Source organism: Gossypium arboreum, chromosome 3, assembly GCF_025698485.1.
Source record: "Gossypium arboreum isolate Shixiya-1 chromosome 3, ASM2569848v2, whole genome shotgun sequence".
Classification (NCBI taxonomy): Eukaryota; Viridiplantae; Streptophyta; class Magnoliopsida; order Malvales; family Malvaceae; genus Gossypium; species Gossypium arboreum.
In genome coordinates this window covers 26,361,802-26,374,935 of record NC_069072.1, presented here as the reverse complement: position 1 = coordinate 26,374,935, position 13,134 = coordinate 26,361,802, and positions in this window count along the sequence as shown.

Below are 13,134 nucleotides of genomic sequence, written 5' to 3'. Positions count from 1 at the left end.
AACTTGAAACAAAATGGTATGTAGTCAATACAAGTAACCATATTTGTAGGAAGTATTAGGCATATAATCGGCCTCAACATAGACATGCATATTCGCCACATGAGGTAGATTGGTGTTGCATGTATTCGGTTAGAGGCAAGCATATTGATGCTTTTATCTTGGCTTAGATAATCGGCTAAAAGAGAGTGTGGGCTAATATGTTGAGTTGATTCATGATTTCATATGTATGTGACTCTAATGTCTAATGTATATATGGGTTAAGTACCTTGAGTTTCTCTTTTGATGTTCAAATGATTAAATCAATTTATTTGTTAAATTAAGCTCAAGAGCAAAGGGAACTAAATCCGATAAAGGGAAGGAAAAAGTGATCGAATAGCAGTCAAATCGTTTGACAACATCCGAGGTAAGTTTTCGAGTAATGAAACTTAGTTTACAATTTGATTAAGTCATGACGTATAATCATAACAAATATACGGTGATATAATGATTCTACTTGAATTATATGTTGAGTTAATTAGTCTATCGTATGATGGGTAGCCGTATGTGCATAGAGATCATGTCACAAAGCAAACCAAATCATGCTGTTTGTATGTGGCTATTGAGCCGAAAATGGGAATGCTTAATAATTGACTTGTGTTTGAATTCTAGTTATGAAAATGAAATAAAGATGTGTCATGATTTACTGATATGTGCATGAATATTCGGATGATAACGGGGCTAAGTCCCGAAGGCATTTGTGCTAGTGACTAATTCCGGGCTAAGTCCCGAAGGCATTTGAGCGAGTAACTATATCCGGTTAAATCCCGAAGGTACTTGGTTTGGGAACAAGCGATCTTGCTGTAATAATTTCAATTAATATGCTCGTAAAATCCCAACAATGAGGTATGTTTCGTATATGCATTGGATTAGTTGATTCCTTTTAAATAGTATTCGCTCAGTCGACTAATGAGCTTCCGACTTTTGGTTAAGTTGATCTCTTATGTATGAGTATAAGGGTTGGTAATGTGAAGTAGGTATGATTTTGAGAATGTGTGTATATGAAATTATCTGTTTAGTCATATGAATGCTATACTTCAATTGTGCCTAATTTCATTGCTCAAAACTTACTAAGCATTTAATGCTTACTCCGTTTCTTTGATTCTCTGTTTTATAGATTTTGGTTTGTCAGCTATCGGACTCGGGATTGTCGAAGTCGAAGTTGTCCACACTATCAAAGCCCTTTTGGTACACTTTTGGTTGAACTCTAAAATGGCATGTATAGGACTACCCCTTTTGTTGTTGGTCATGTACCCTTTGGTTTTGTATAAACTTGGATAGCCATGCGAAAATGGCTTATATATATACTTTGAGCATAGCGTTATAATCGTTTTGTATGTTGTTCATTGAGGGGAATGGAAATGTTTGGTAACGATTAGCCATTGGAATGGTTAATCATGATCATTTTGGTGCTTTGTATGACAAATTCTAGTTGATTCATGGAGAACCATGAAATAGGTAAAGTTTACCTTAAAAACAGATGTTGACAGCAGCAGTGGTGTGGATTTGAAAAATCACTAAAAATAGTAGGAATGGAATTAAATAGTGAATAAATTATGTAATCGAACCTTGATGAATCTAATTTCATATGGAAGAAACGAAATGATCATATGAGTCGTATTTTAAGAGATATTTAAGTTTTCGTGGAATAGGGCCAGAGCGATTTCTGGATCCCCTGATCTGACTTTGAAAATTCACTATAAATTAACCAGAGATAATTAGAGGTCATGCCATATATGTATAGATTTATTTTTGAGTCTGGTTTCGTTAGAAATAAACGACATAAGTAATGAAGCCTTGTACAGGAAGATATATAAGTCGTAATGCATGAAGGTCAGAACAGTCGAACCCCAAAACAGTGGAGACTTTAACTAATAAACTGTACTAATTGGCTCGACCAAAAATTCTAGAAAAAAATTTGTAGATGCATATATGAGTCTAGTTTCAGGTATAATTTACAAAATTGGTTTTCGAGTTTTGGAACTCAAGATATGATTTTTAAGGTAACAGTGACGCTGTTAGCCAGCTTGTCTGGAAATTTTTAAAATGGATTGTGAAAATAAATGAAATAAGTCCGTAAACACCTCGTGTTCGACTCCGGCAACGGTCTCGGGTACGGGGTGTTACAGTCTCTTTCATATTGAATATTACTTGTGATTATGGAATTGAATTGATTATGGAATATAAATTGTTATTAACTGTTCCAACTTGACTGGTAACATCTTGTATCTTATTCTGGCAACAGACACGGGATAATGGTGTTACATTTAGTGGTATCAGAGCTACAATTTAATTGATTCTTGGACTGAGTGTAATGTGTTTAAAACTTAAAAAGTACATGTCATATAACCTGTGATTGTGATTCAACTTGATCTGGCCTAACCCTATTTTCTTGTAGATTTTAGAAGATGCCATCAGACACTGAACATGAAGAAGCTAATAGGTGGATAGTAATGTCCCGACTACTGATATTAGTACGAGCCATAGTATATCAATCCTACCAATATTTGAAAATGAGGTTAAAGGTACATTTTTTCGACTGATGGGACAGTGGTTTTCAAAGTTTATGCGGACTAATCTAATGGCTCCACAACCACTGCCTCCTACTTTACCACCTGTTATACCTCCTACTATACCCCCTGTGATGCCTCCACCTCCTCCAAAAATTGTATTGAATCGACGAGTCTCAGTCGATAAAGTTAGAAATTTTAGGGATCAAAAGTTTCGGGAAAGATCTGAAGATGATCCTGCAAAGGTTGATTATTGGCTCGAAACCACTTAACGAGTTTTTAATGAAATGGCCTGCCTGTTCTCCTGGTGATTATTTCAAGTGTGCTGTATCACTGTTAAGAGAGGAAGCTTATAGTTGGCAGTCGACAATAACTATAGCGTTCCTAAAAAATGATATTCACTAGGATTTCTTCAAATCATAATTTAAAAAGAAATATAACAGCAAGAGATATCTGGACAAGAAAAAGATAGAGTTTCTAGAACTAAAACAAGGAAATAAATCAGTGGCTGAGTATGAGAGAGAGTTTACACACATCAACAAGTATGTTTGAGAGATTGTGTCGACAAAAGAAGAAATGTGTACCCGTTTTGAAGATGGGTTAAATGATGAAATTAAAATGATGATAGGTCATACGAATATATGATAGTTTGTGGTATTATATGATCGGGCCCAGAAAATGGAGAAGATTCTTAATCAGAAGAGACAGAGAGAAAGAAAGTTACAAGATTTTAATAAAATAAGCTTTCCTAGAATGATATCAGCGTCGCCACTGAAGAAAGTAAAAGAAAAAGATAACTAGGTTACTATATCATCAGAATTTTCAACCAAAAGCAGACTAAGACAGCCTGATTCAAAGTTCCAAAATTGACCTGCTGATAGTGTGTCTACTATCTGTAATGTCCCGAGACCATTATGTGACTTTGTGGTAAGCCTCATACTGGAAAATGTAGATATAAGGCGGGTGCATGTCTTAGGTGCGAAACAACTAAACATTTCGTACAAAATTTTCTAACACCACTAGGAGAAAAAGATGATCGGAGTGTAAAACCCCCATCTATGCCATAAAAAGGCCCTGGTCAGACCAGTAATACAGGAATGAATCATACTGATGCTAGAGACACCACCACAAGATTAGAGTTTATAGCACATGCTCGGACCTGTACTATATGGGCCAAAGAGGATGCTACCGCTCCTGCTATTGTTACAGGTATACTTTATCTTCTTTATGTTACTGTATATGCTTTGGTTGATCCTGGATCAACCCATTCATATATTTGCATTGCATCGGCCACTGATAAACTTTACTGGTTGAATCCACTAAATTTGATATTCAAGTCACAAATCCACTGGGTCACAATGTAATAGTTAATTTAATTTTTCATAAGTGTCCACTGAAAGTCCAGGGCTGTGAGTTTCCCACTGATCTGATGGTGATACCTTTCTATGAGTTTGATATAGTATTAGGTATGAATTGGCTATTGTTACATGATGCAGTGGTTAATTGTAGACAGAAATGAATCAATTTGAAATGCCTTACAAGTGAGCTAATTATAGCTGAATCAGACAGATTAAACAGTGTTACTAGAGTCGTTTCGATGATTACCGTATAGAAAATAATTTATAGGGGTTGTGAAGCATTTCTAGCTTATATACCGAATACTTAGGATCCTGGGTCAAAGTTGGATCAAGTACTTATTGTCAATGAATTTACAGACGTATTTCCTGGAGAACTATTAGGTTTACCACCAGAACATGAAGTAGAATTTGCTATTTGAATTGATACCTAGAACTGTACCAATATCGGTTTCACTGTATAGAATGACACCAACTGAGTTGAAAGAACTTAAAGCATAGTTGCAAGAATTATCAGACAAAGGTATCATCCATCTGAGTGTGTCTCCTTGGGGTGCTCCAGTATTGTTTGTGAAAAAGAAATATAGTATGTCGAGATTGTGTATAGACTACCAGCAATTGAATAAAGCAACAGTGAAAAACAAATATCCACTACCCTGTATTGATGAGTTGTTTGATCAGCTGAAGGGTGCAACTGTGTTTTCTAAAATAGACCTCAGATTGGGATATTACTAGATGCGGGTAAAAGATTGTGATGTTATGAAGACTTCATTTAGAACCTAATATAGTCATTATGAATTTTTAATGATGCCATTCGGATTAACTGATGCCCCTACTGCTTTTATAGCTCTGATGAACCGCATTTTTCAACCTCAGATGGATAGCTTTGTGGTTTTATTTATAGATGATATACTAATTTACTCCAAGCTGGAATCCGAACATGCTCAACATTTGACAACTGTATTGTAGATTTTGCGCGATAAGCAGTTGTATGCAAAATTCAGCAAGTGTAAATTCTGGCTTAGGAAAGTTGGATTTCTAGGATATGTAGTTTTTACGAAGGGGATACGTGTTGACCTGGGTAAGATCTCAGCTATTACCAACTGGAAAACATCAAAGAATGTTTTAGAGGTATGAAGTTTTTTGGGATTAGTAGGATAGTATCGATGTTTTGTTCAAAACTTCTCTATAATAGCCTTATCGATGACACATAAGAATATTCAATTTGTTTGGTCAGATGAATGTTAGCAGAGTTTTGACAGACTGAAAAATGTTGACAGAAGCTCTGGTACTGACATTACCTAAATCTGGGAATGAATTTGTTGTTTACAATGATGTGTTACTTAGTGGATTAGGACACGTGTTGATGGAAAATGGAAAGGTAATTGCATATGCTTCTCGACAGTTAAAGTCTTATGAAAGAAACTACCTGACACACAACTTGGAGTTAGATGCTATTGTTTTTGCCCTGAAGATTTAGCGTCACTACCTTTACAGTAAAAAGTGTTACATATTTATAGACCATAAAAGTCTGAAGTATTTAATGACTAAAAAAGAATTGAATCTCAGACATCAACAGTGGTTAGAGTTATTGAAAGACTATGATCTTGTGATTGATTATCACCCTGGGAAAGCTAATGTAACTGCAGATGCTTTAAATCAAAAATCACTATTCACTTTAAGAGCTATAAATGCATATTTAGCTTTGGAAAGTGATGGTTTTGTTGTAGCTTAACTTAAGACTAGACCGTTATTTCTTCAGTGGACGTGAGATTTGCAAATTGAAGATCCAAAGTTGGAAACTAAACGAGAACATATCTAGAGTGTTTTGACTATAGGATTCACTCTTGGAGGTAATGGTATGATGTATTTCTGTAATAGACTATGCGTACCGAATAATCCAGGGTTAAAATGGGAATTTTATCAAAGGCTCATAGTAGTACATACTCTATCCATCTGAGTAGTATTAAGATGTATAATGACCTAAAGAGAATGTACTGGTGGTCAGGGATGAAATGTGAGATTTCTGAATTCGTGACTAGATGTTTGATTTGCCAACAGGTAAAAGCTGAACACTTGGTGCCCTTAGGATTACTACAACCTATTACTATTCCAAAATGGAAATGAGAATGAATTATGATGGATTTTATATCTGGACTACCTGTGGCTTTGAGAGAGAAAGGCTTGATCTAGGTTATTGTGGATAAATTGACTAAATTAGCTAATTTCATACCAGTCTGTACTGACTATTCGCTTGAGAAGTTAGCGGAATTATACTATCAGATATTGTTAGATTGCACGGAGTACCTTTATCTATTATCCCTGATAGAGATCCAAGATTTACCTCAAGATTTTAGAGCAAACTCCATGAGGCTTTGGGTACTAAACTTAATTTCAGTACAGCGTATCATCCACAGATCGTTGGGCAATCAGAGCGAGTAATTCAGATTCTAGAGGATATATTATGGTGTTGTATTCTTGAGTTTGAAGGTAGTTGGGAAACATATTTACCATTGGTGGAATTTTCATATAATAACGGTTATCAATCTAGCATTAAAGTGGCATCATTTGAGGCTTTATACAGAAGAAAATGTAGAACACCATTGTATTAGTTAGAGTTGAGCGAATCTAAGCTTGTTGGTAGTGACTTGATACAGGAAATAGAGGATAAGGTACGAATAATCCATGATTGTTTATCGTCAAAAGTCATAAGCAAATCTAAAAAGCAAGGACATAGAGCTTATCGTTGGAGATCGAGTATTCCTAAAAGTGTCCCCTTAGAAGAAAATACTCCGATTTGGCAGAAAGGGAAAATTAAGTTTGAGATTCATTAGTTCGTATAAGGTTACAGATAGAGTTATCCTTGTAGCTTACAGGTTATCTTTGCCCCTAGAACTTGATAAGATTCATAATCTCTTTCATGTTCCGATGTTGAGACGATACATGCAACAACCCGATTTTTAGTCGTGTTAGAAATAGCAATTTCAAGACCATAATTTCGATGTAATAATTTGTAAATATTATTTAATTAATATATTTATGAGGTCTTTAGGGTCATATTAAATTTTGGTTAAAGAATTTTATCATTTAGATAGTTTAATAAGTAAGAAGGATTGAATCGTAAAATTACAAAAGTTGAGTAGTTAAATTAAAGGGGGTAAATGAATAATATAGCCCATGGGAATTTAGGTAGTGGAACTATATGATGAAATGTATAATTGGATGGCTTAATTAGGCTTCAACATGGATTAAGTAAAGCTTAATTAAGAAAGAAAAATTACAAAATAACCATATTATATATATTAAATAAAACTAAAGAAAGATGAGATTTTGTTTTCATTCTCCCCATCTTCTTCACGGCACAACAAAGGAAACCTAGGGATTTCATGGTTTTTAAATTGAAGCATTAATTAGTAAGTCTTTTGATGCTCATTTCTAGTAATTTTTATGTTTCTGAACTCATATTAGCTTAATCTAGCTTAATCTAGCTATTCCGAGGACTAATTTGTGAAAATTTTAAATTTTATAAATGTTTCCATTGATGAGTTGAGTTATTTCTTGAATTTATGATGGAATATGAAACTTTATTGTTTAGGTGGACTATTTTGTAAAGTGATTTTTAGTGACTTTAACGTTTAAGAACTAATTTGATAAAATGATAAAATTATTTTTATTTAGTGTAAAATAATATTAGATAAGGACTATTATAAGACCATGGAATGTTTTTTGAAATTGGGTTTAAAGAAAAATGGTTAATTTACATGACTAGGGCTTAAGGACTAGATTGACTAAAGGTGAAAAATTGTAGGAAAATGTGTAAATTGTCAAAAAGGACTTAATTGCAATAATAAATTTATTTTTACTGTTGAATTAGTTAATTGAATGTAACTATTGTGTTAGATCGAGAACGTGAGGATGATCGTGGGAAAGGAAAAATTGCAGAATAGGCCATGTACTTTGGAAAATTCCTCAAATTAGTGTAGTAAGTCGTATACTTACTCAAACCACTGATGATTTTTATATTCTCTGTAAATATAGTCCTATTAAATGTTATATCTAATATTTATGGTAACTTGGAATGAAAATGAAATACTGAATATATTGAATTGTTGCTTAAACAAGCAACCCTAGTGAAATATAATGTATGCTACTCAAAAGAGTAAAAGCTCACTGATTATCTGAGTGTTACTTAACTGAGCATTATCTATTGATACACTGAATAAAGCTCAACTGAGAGTTGTTTACTGATACTCCAGGTAAGGTCAATAGAGTATTATCCATCGAATATACTAAGCTATTGTATTGATTGTTAAACGGTGATCAAGGTTGCATACTATATAAATCTCTATATATGGTTGTTCTAAATCAATTTTTATGACTGATTGGAAACGTTTCTCATTTATAAAACGAACTTAATAAGCTATATCCAAGCTTACATGTATTTGGTTCATTTTTTAAGTTACATTTTGAAGGCTTAGAAGATCAGATCGACACCAAAGATCACATTATTCAAGAGATCCTTGGTAGATTTTGTTTTAGTTGGTATATATGGCATGTACTAGGATTTCTTTTGTATGTTGATATTAAATCCTAGTATACATTGTGCTATTTGATGGTAACAAATGAAGCATGTTTGTATACCTTAAGTTAAGTATTAATCTTGAATAAGATAACATTGACATTAGATGTGGATATGGGATGAAGTGAATTAGGGTTTGTTGATTAACAACTATACTTTGTATATGTGATCTTGAAGTTGAAATGTCATGAAACATTATGTGGTGGTCAATGAGGGCACATTGGTTTGACATATATGTTAAATTTATTAGCATTTTGAGTGTGTTTAGAGATGGTTTTTAACCTGTGAAATTGTGTAAGTGAATGTATTTAGGTACCCAAGAGAAAAGGTGAAATTTGAGCAAGGAATTGGTCATTTTTGTGTACACATGACCTGAGACACGGGCTGCCACATTGCCATGTGAAGCACATGGGCAACTTGCACGGGCATGTCCCCAAAGCGTGTTTAAAAAAATATTGGTGTAGTTTTCACACGGCCGTATGATCCAAATCAAAGAGTTACAAGGTCCATGCATGTAACGCCCCGAATTTTGGGCCTAGAAGTATTAGGTCTTGAGTATGGGAACAGTTAGGAAGCTGCTCATAAATATTTACTTGTGTAAGAATGTGACACAAATGCATGTCTACTTCAGTGGTTAAGTGTCCTGGGAAGAGTCTGAGAAGTCCTGGGTTCAAGCCTGAGCAAGTACAAAAAGTTTTGTTTTTTAAGGAATAAGCAATGTGTCTAGGCAGTAGGCTTTTAAGTAAATAAGGGAAAAACATGACAGAAAAGAGCTTGCTGGCCCAGGGGATAAGTGGCGTGTTGCTAGTGTCTGAGGTCTGAAGTTCGAGTCCTGGTTTACGCAATGGGGGTTTTATTTTGCTGCCTATGTCTTAAGGGTAGTAAAGTTTGACCGAAATACTGTAGAGTTATTGTGGAATTTGAATTGGTGGTTGAAGAGATTATGGTGGAGAGATTTTAGGAGAGAATTAAGGGAGGAAAATGTGGAATTTGAAATGTGAAAGAGTTGGTGCCGAAATGGTAAGCTAAGCCACTCAGAATTCTGCTTTGGTAGGTTGATTCTCCTTTTCGACTCAAGTGAGCATTTTAGGGTCATTTTCTCTTCTTTAGGAGCCGAATTGTGCTTGGAAAACTTAGGGCAGTGTTTATTCGGGTTTGCATTTTCACAGTTTTTCCCTCTTTTACATCTTTTGCCTTGGTCGGTTCTCTCCCCTTCTCCTTCTCAATTTTTTTCCCATCCACCTTGTTACCTTGGCTGAATACCTCATCACCCCTCTCTATTTTCTTTTGTTTTCAGTTTTGGCAAGTGATCTTGGACTCCTCTTCTCTTCTCTACTCTTTCAGGTATCGACATCTCCCTCTCCTTACACTTTAATACTTGTGTCATATACTTCTACTCCTCTTTCCCTCTCCTCTTTCAATTTTTGGGATATTTCTCCCTTGTTGTTGTGGTGTTTCCTTCTGGCCGTTGAATCCTTGGCTTATAGCCGAACATCCTGCCTTTGTTACCATCTTTGTTTAGGCTCGCAGGGTGCGATTATTACATCTTGAGCTTCGATTCAAGTGTATGCTTTTGGGGGTAGGCCGATCACTTCTATCCCCTATTCTAAGTTTACACTTTCGGTAAGTTACTATACACTTGGTTCAATGACTTGAGAGTATGGTAATTGCAACACCCTATACCCGTAACCCACGTTGGAGCGAAATACGAGGCATTACCTAACTCGATCTCATGCACACAAACATTCCCCAAGTTAGCAAGACTTGGTCCAATTTAGAATTTTTTTTTTCAATTTCTACTTTAAAATTCTTATTATGGGCCTATGAGCCCCAAATCAACTATTGAAAACTATTCGGGATCAACCCGGGTCCTTAAACCATCAATAGAAAATTTAACTGTGAAACAAGGCATACGCCATGTAGAAGGGCAACACGTCCGTATGGCCATTTCAACATGGTCGTGTTGATGGCCCATGTGGCTCACACGGTCTAAGGAATATAGGGACATGCCCATGTCTTCAACCTGTGTGGAATTAATTCTATACGCACACCTACAGGGGTTTTCACACGACCTGGCACACACCGGTGTCCCTATCTCCTGTCCTTCACACAAAAATGACACGGTCGTGTCCTAGTTCGTGTGCAAAAACATGGACATTCTGTTTCTGACGTCAGCATCCCCAAAATGCTAAGGCACACGCCCGTGTACTAGGCCTTGTCCATCACACGGCTGAGACACGCAGCCATGTCTCTGCTGTGTGTTTACTACCATGCATACTGACTTGAAATGTTTACGTGCAAGGGACACACAGCCGGACCACATGCCCATGGGGCAGACCGTGTGTCACACATGGCCTAGACACATGCCCGTGTGTCAACCCGTGTGGACGATTTACTAAGCCTCCTTGCCAGCCTTACTCACACAACCTAGACGAAAGCAACCAAACCAATACAAGAATAACTTATTTAAACCAATCTGCCACAATAGACTACATATCAATTAAGCAATTACTCATTCCTGAGAGTAACTTCATTTGCATATATCAAAATGAATATTTTACATCATTCAAAGCTTAATACAAAATGAAGGGTTTCCAACCCAAGCCAACACATTTGGCCAGTTTTCAATGACACAAAAATAGTAAAGTCTAAGCCGTATACATGCCATATTCAGAAATATAAATCAAACTATACCGAATGCTTCGATTGATAGTGTGATCAATATCTTTGACTTCCTTTGGTCCTTGAGCTAGATAGGCAGCACTATGTGAAAATGAAAAATGAGAGGGAGTAAGCATAAAGCTTAGTAAGTTGCACATAAATAAATATACAACTAACTTTACCATTCATCAACAAGTATCATAATACACAAGTGGCATAATCAAAACTTACTCATCAATATTCAATACACCTCATATAGCATATATTGAGCTCACATCTCATACATACCATATAGGTACCTATACCACTCACAAACGGTTATACTCTCCTTGTTAACTTGAAATCATACTTTCACTATTGAACCATTTGGAACATTATCGGATACTTATTTAGCCTTGAACATGGGGTCAGGTGCCGATGCCATGTCCCAGACATGGTCTTACATTGACAGATCTCATAGTCGATGCATGTCCCAGACATGTCCTACACTGGCTTACGTCTCAAGGCCGATGCATGTCCCAGATATGTCTTGCACTAGCACTCATCTCAATGCTGATGCCATATCCCAAACATGGTCTTACACTGGCTCTCATAATGTGGCCGATGCATGTCCCAGACATGTCTTGCACTAGCTCACACGAGTGACCCAAACGTCATGGCATGAATATTCGATTTATTTCCTAAGGTTCAATCGAGAATTCTAATATCTCTATTCCCATCAGATTTTCTCATTTCCAAAATCAAGCAATTTATACTATAATAATTTCAATACAATTCAAATACATACATTATTAATGTAGTTGTACTATATACATGCAACTTACCTCGAATTATAAAATGTGGCGACTAGTCGATTTAGTCAATTTACTTGGCTTTCCCCCAATCTAGATTCGGATTCGGTATTTCTTTATCTATAATAGAAAATTGTACTTATTTAGTCACTAATTAAAATTAGGCAATCGAAAATTCATATCTTTGGTAAAACAACCATTTTGCCCCTAGACTTTGACAAAATGACCATTTTGTCCCTAGGCTAGAAAATTAATTTTTATCGAATTTCTTCTTATCTTAAGTCTAGTTGAACCCTTTTTAATCTTATAGAAAATCCAAATTCCCACTATATCACACATTTATCATCTATGCAAAATAGTCCTTTTAGGTGTTTCCATGCTATGCAAAATAGTCCTTTTAGGTGTTTCCATGCTAACACCTTTCACAAAAGTTGTTTATTAGACACCCAAGACTCATTTTCTCCATTAAAAACTTAGCAAACATTAAAAATATTTTCATGGCAAAACCCTAAACTGTAACACCCCGTACCCGATACCGTCGCCGGAGTCTGACACGAGGGGTTCACAGACTAAATTTCACTTGTCACACAGACCAATTTAACATTTCCAGACAAGCTGGCTAACTGCGTTACTGTCACCTTAAAAATCATATCTCGAGTTCCAGAACTCTAAAACCAGTTCCGTAAATGTTTCCTGAAACTAGACTCATAACTCCAGCTACACATTTTTTTCTAGAATTTTTGGTCAAGCCAATTAGTACAGTTTATTAGTTAAAGTCTCCCCTGTTTCAGGGTTCGACTACACTGACCTTTGTACGTCACGACTTGGATATCTTCCTGTACAGGGCTCCAAAACTTATGCTGTTTGTTTCTAATGAAATTAGACTCACAAAGAAATCTGTACATGTAGAGCATAAATTCTAATTCTCTCTGGTTGATTTTTAGTGAATTTTCAAAGTCGGAACAGCGGATCCAGAAACCGTTCTGGCCCTGTTTCGCGAAATCCTGAATATCTCTTAAAATCCGACTCATATGATCGATTCGTTTCTTCCATATGAAAGTAGGTTCATCAAGGTTCAATTACATAATTTATTCACTATTTAATTCCATTCCTACTATTTTTAGTGATTTTTCACATCCACATCACTGCTGCTGCCAGCATCTATTTTAAGGTAAACTTTACCTATTCCATGATCCTCCATG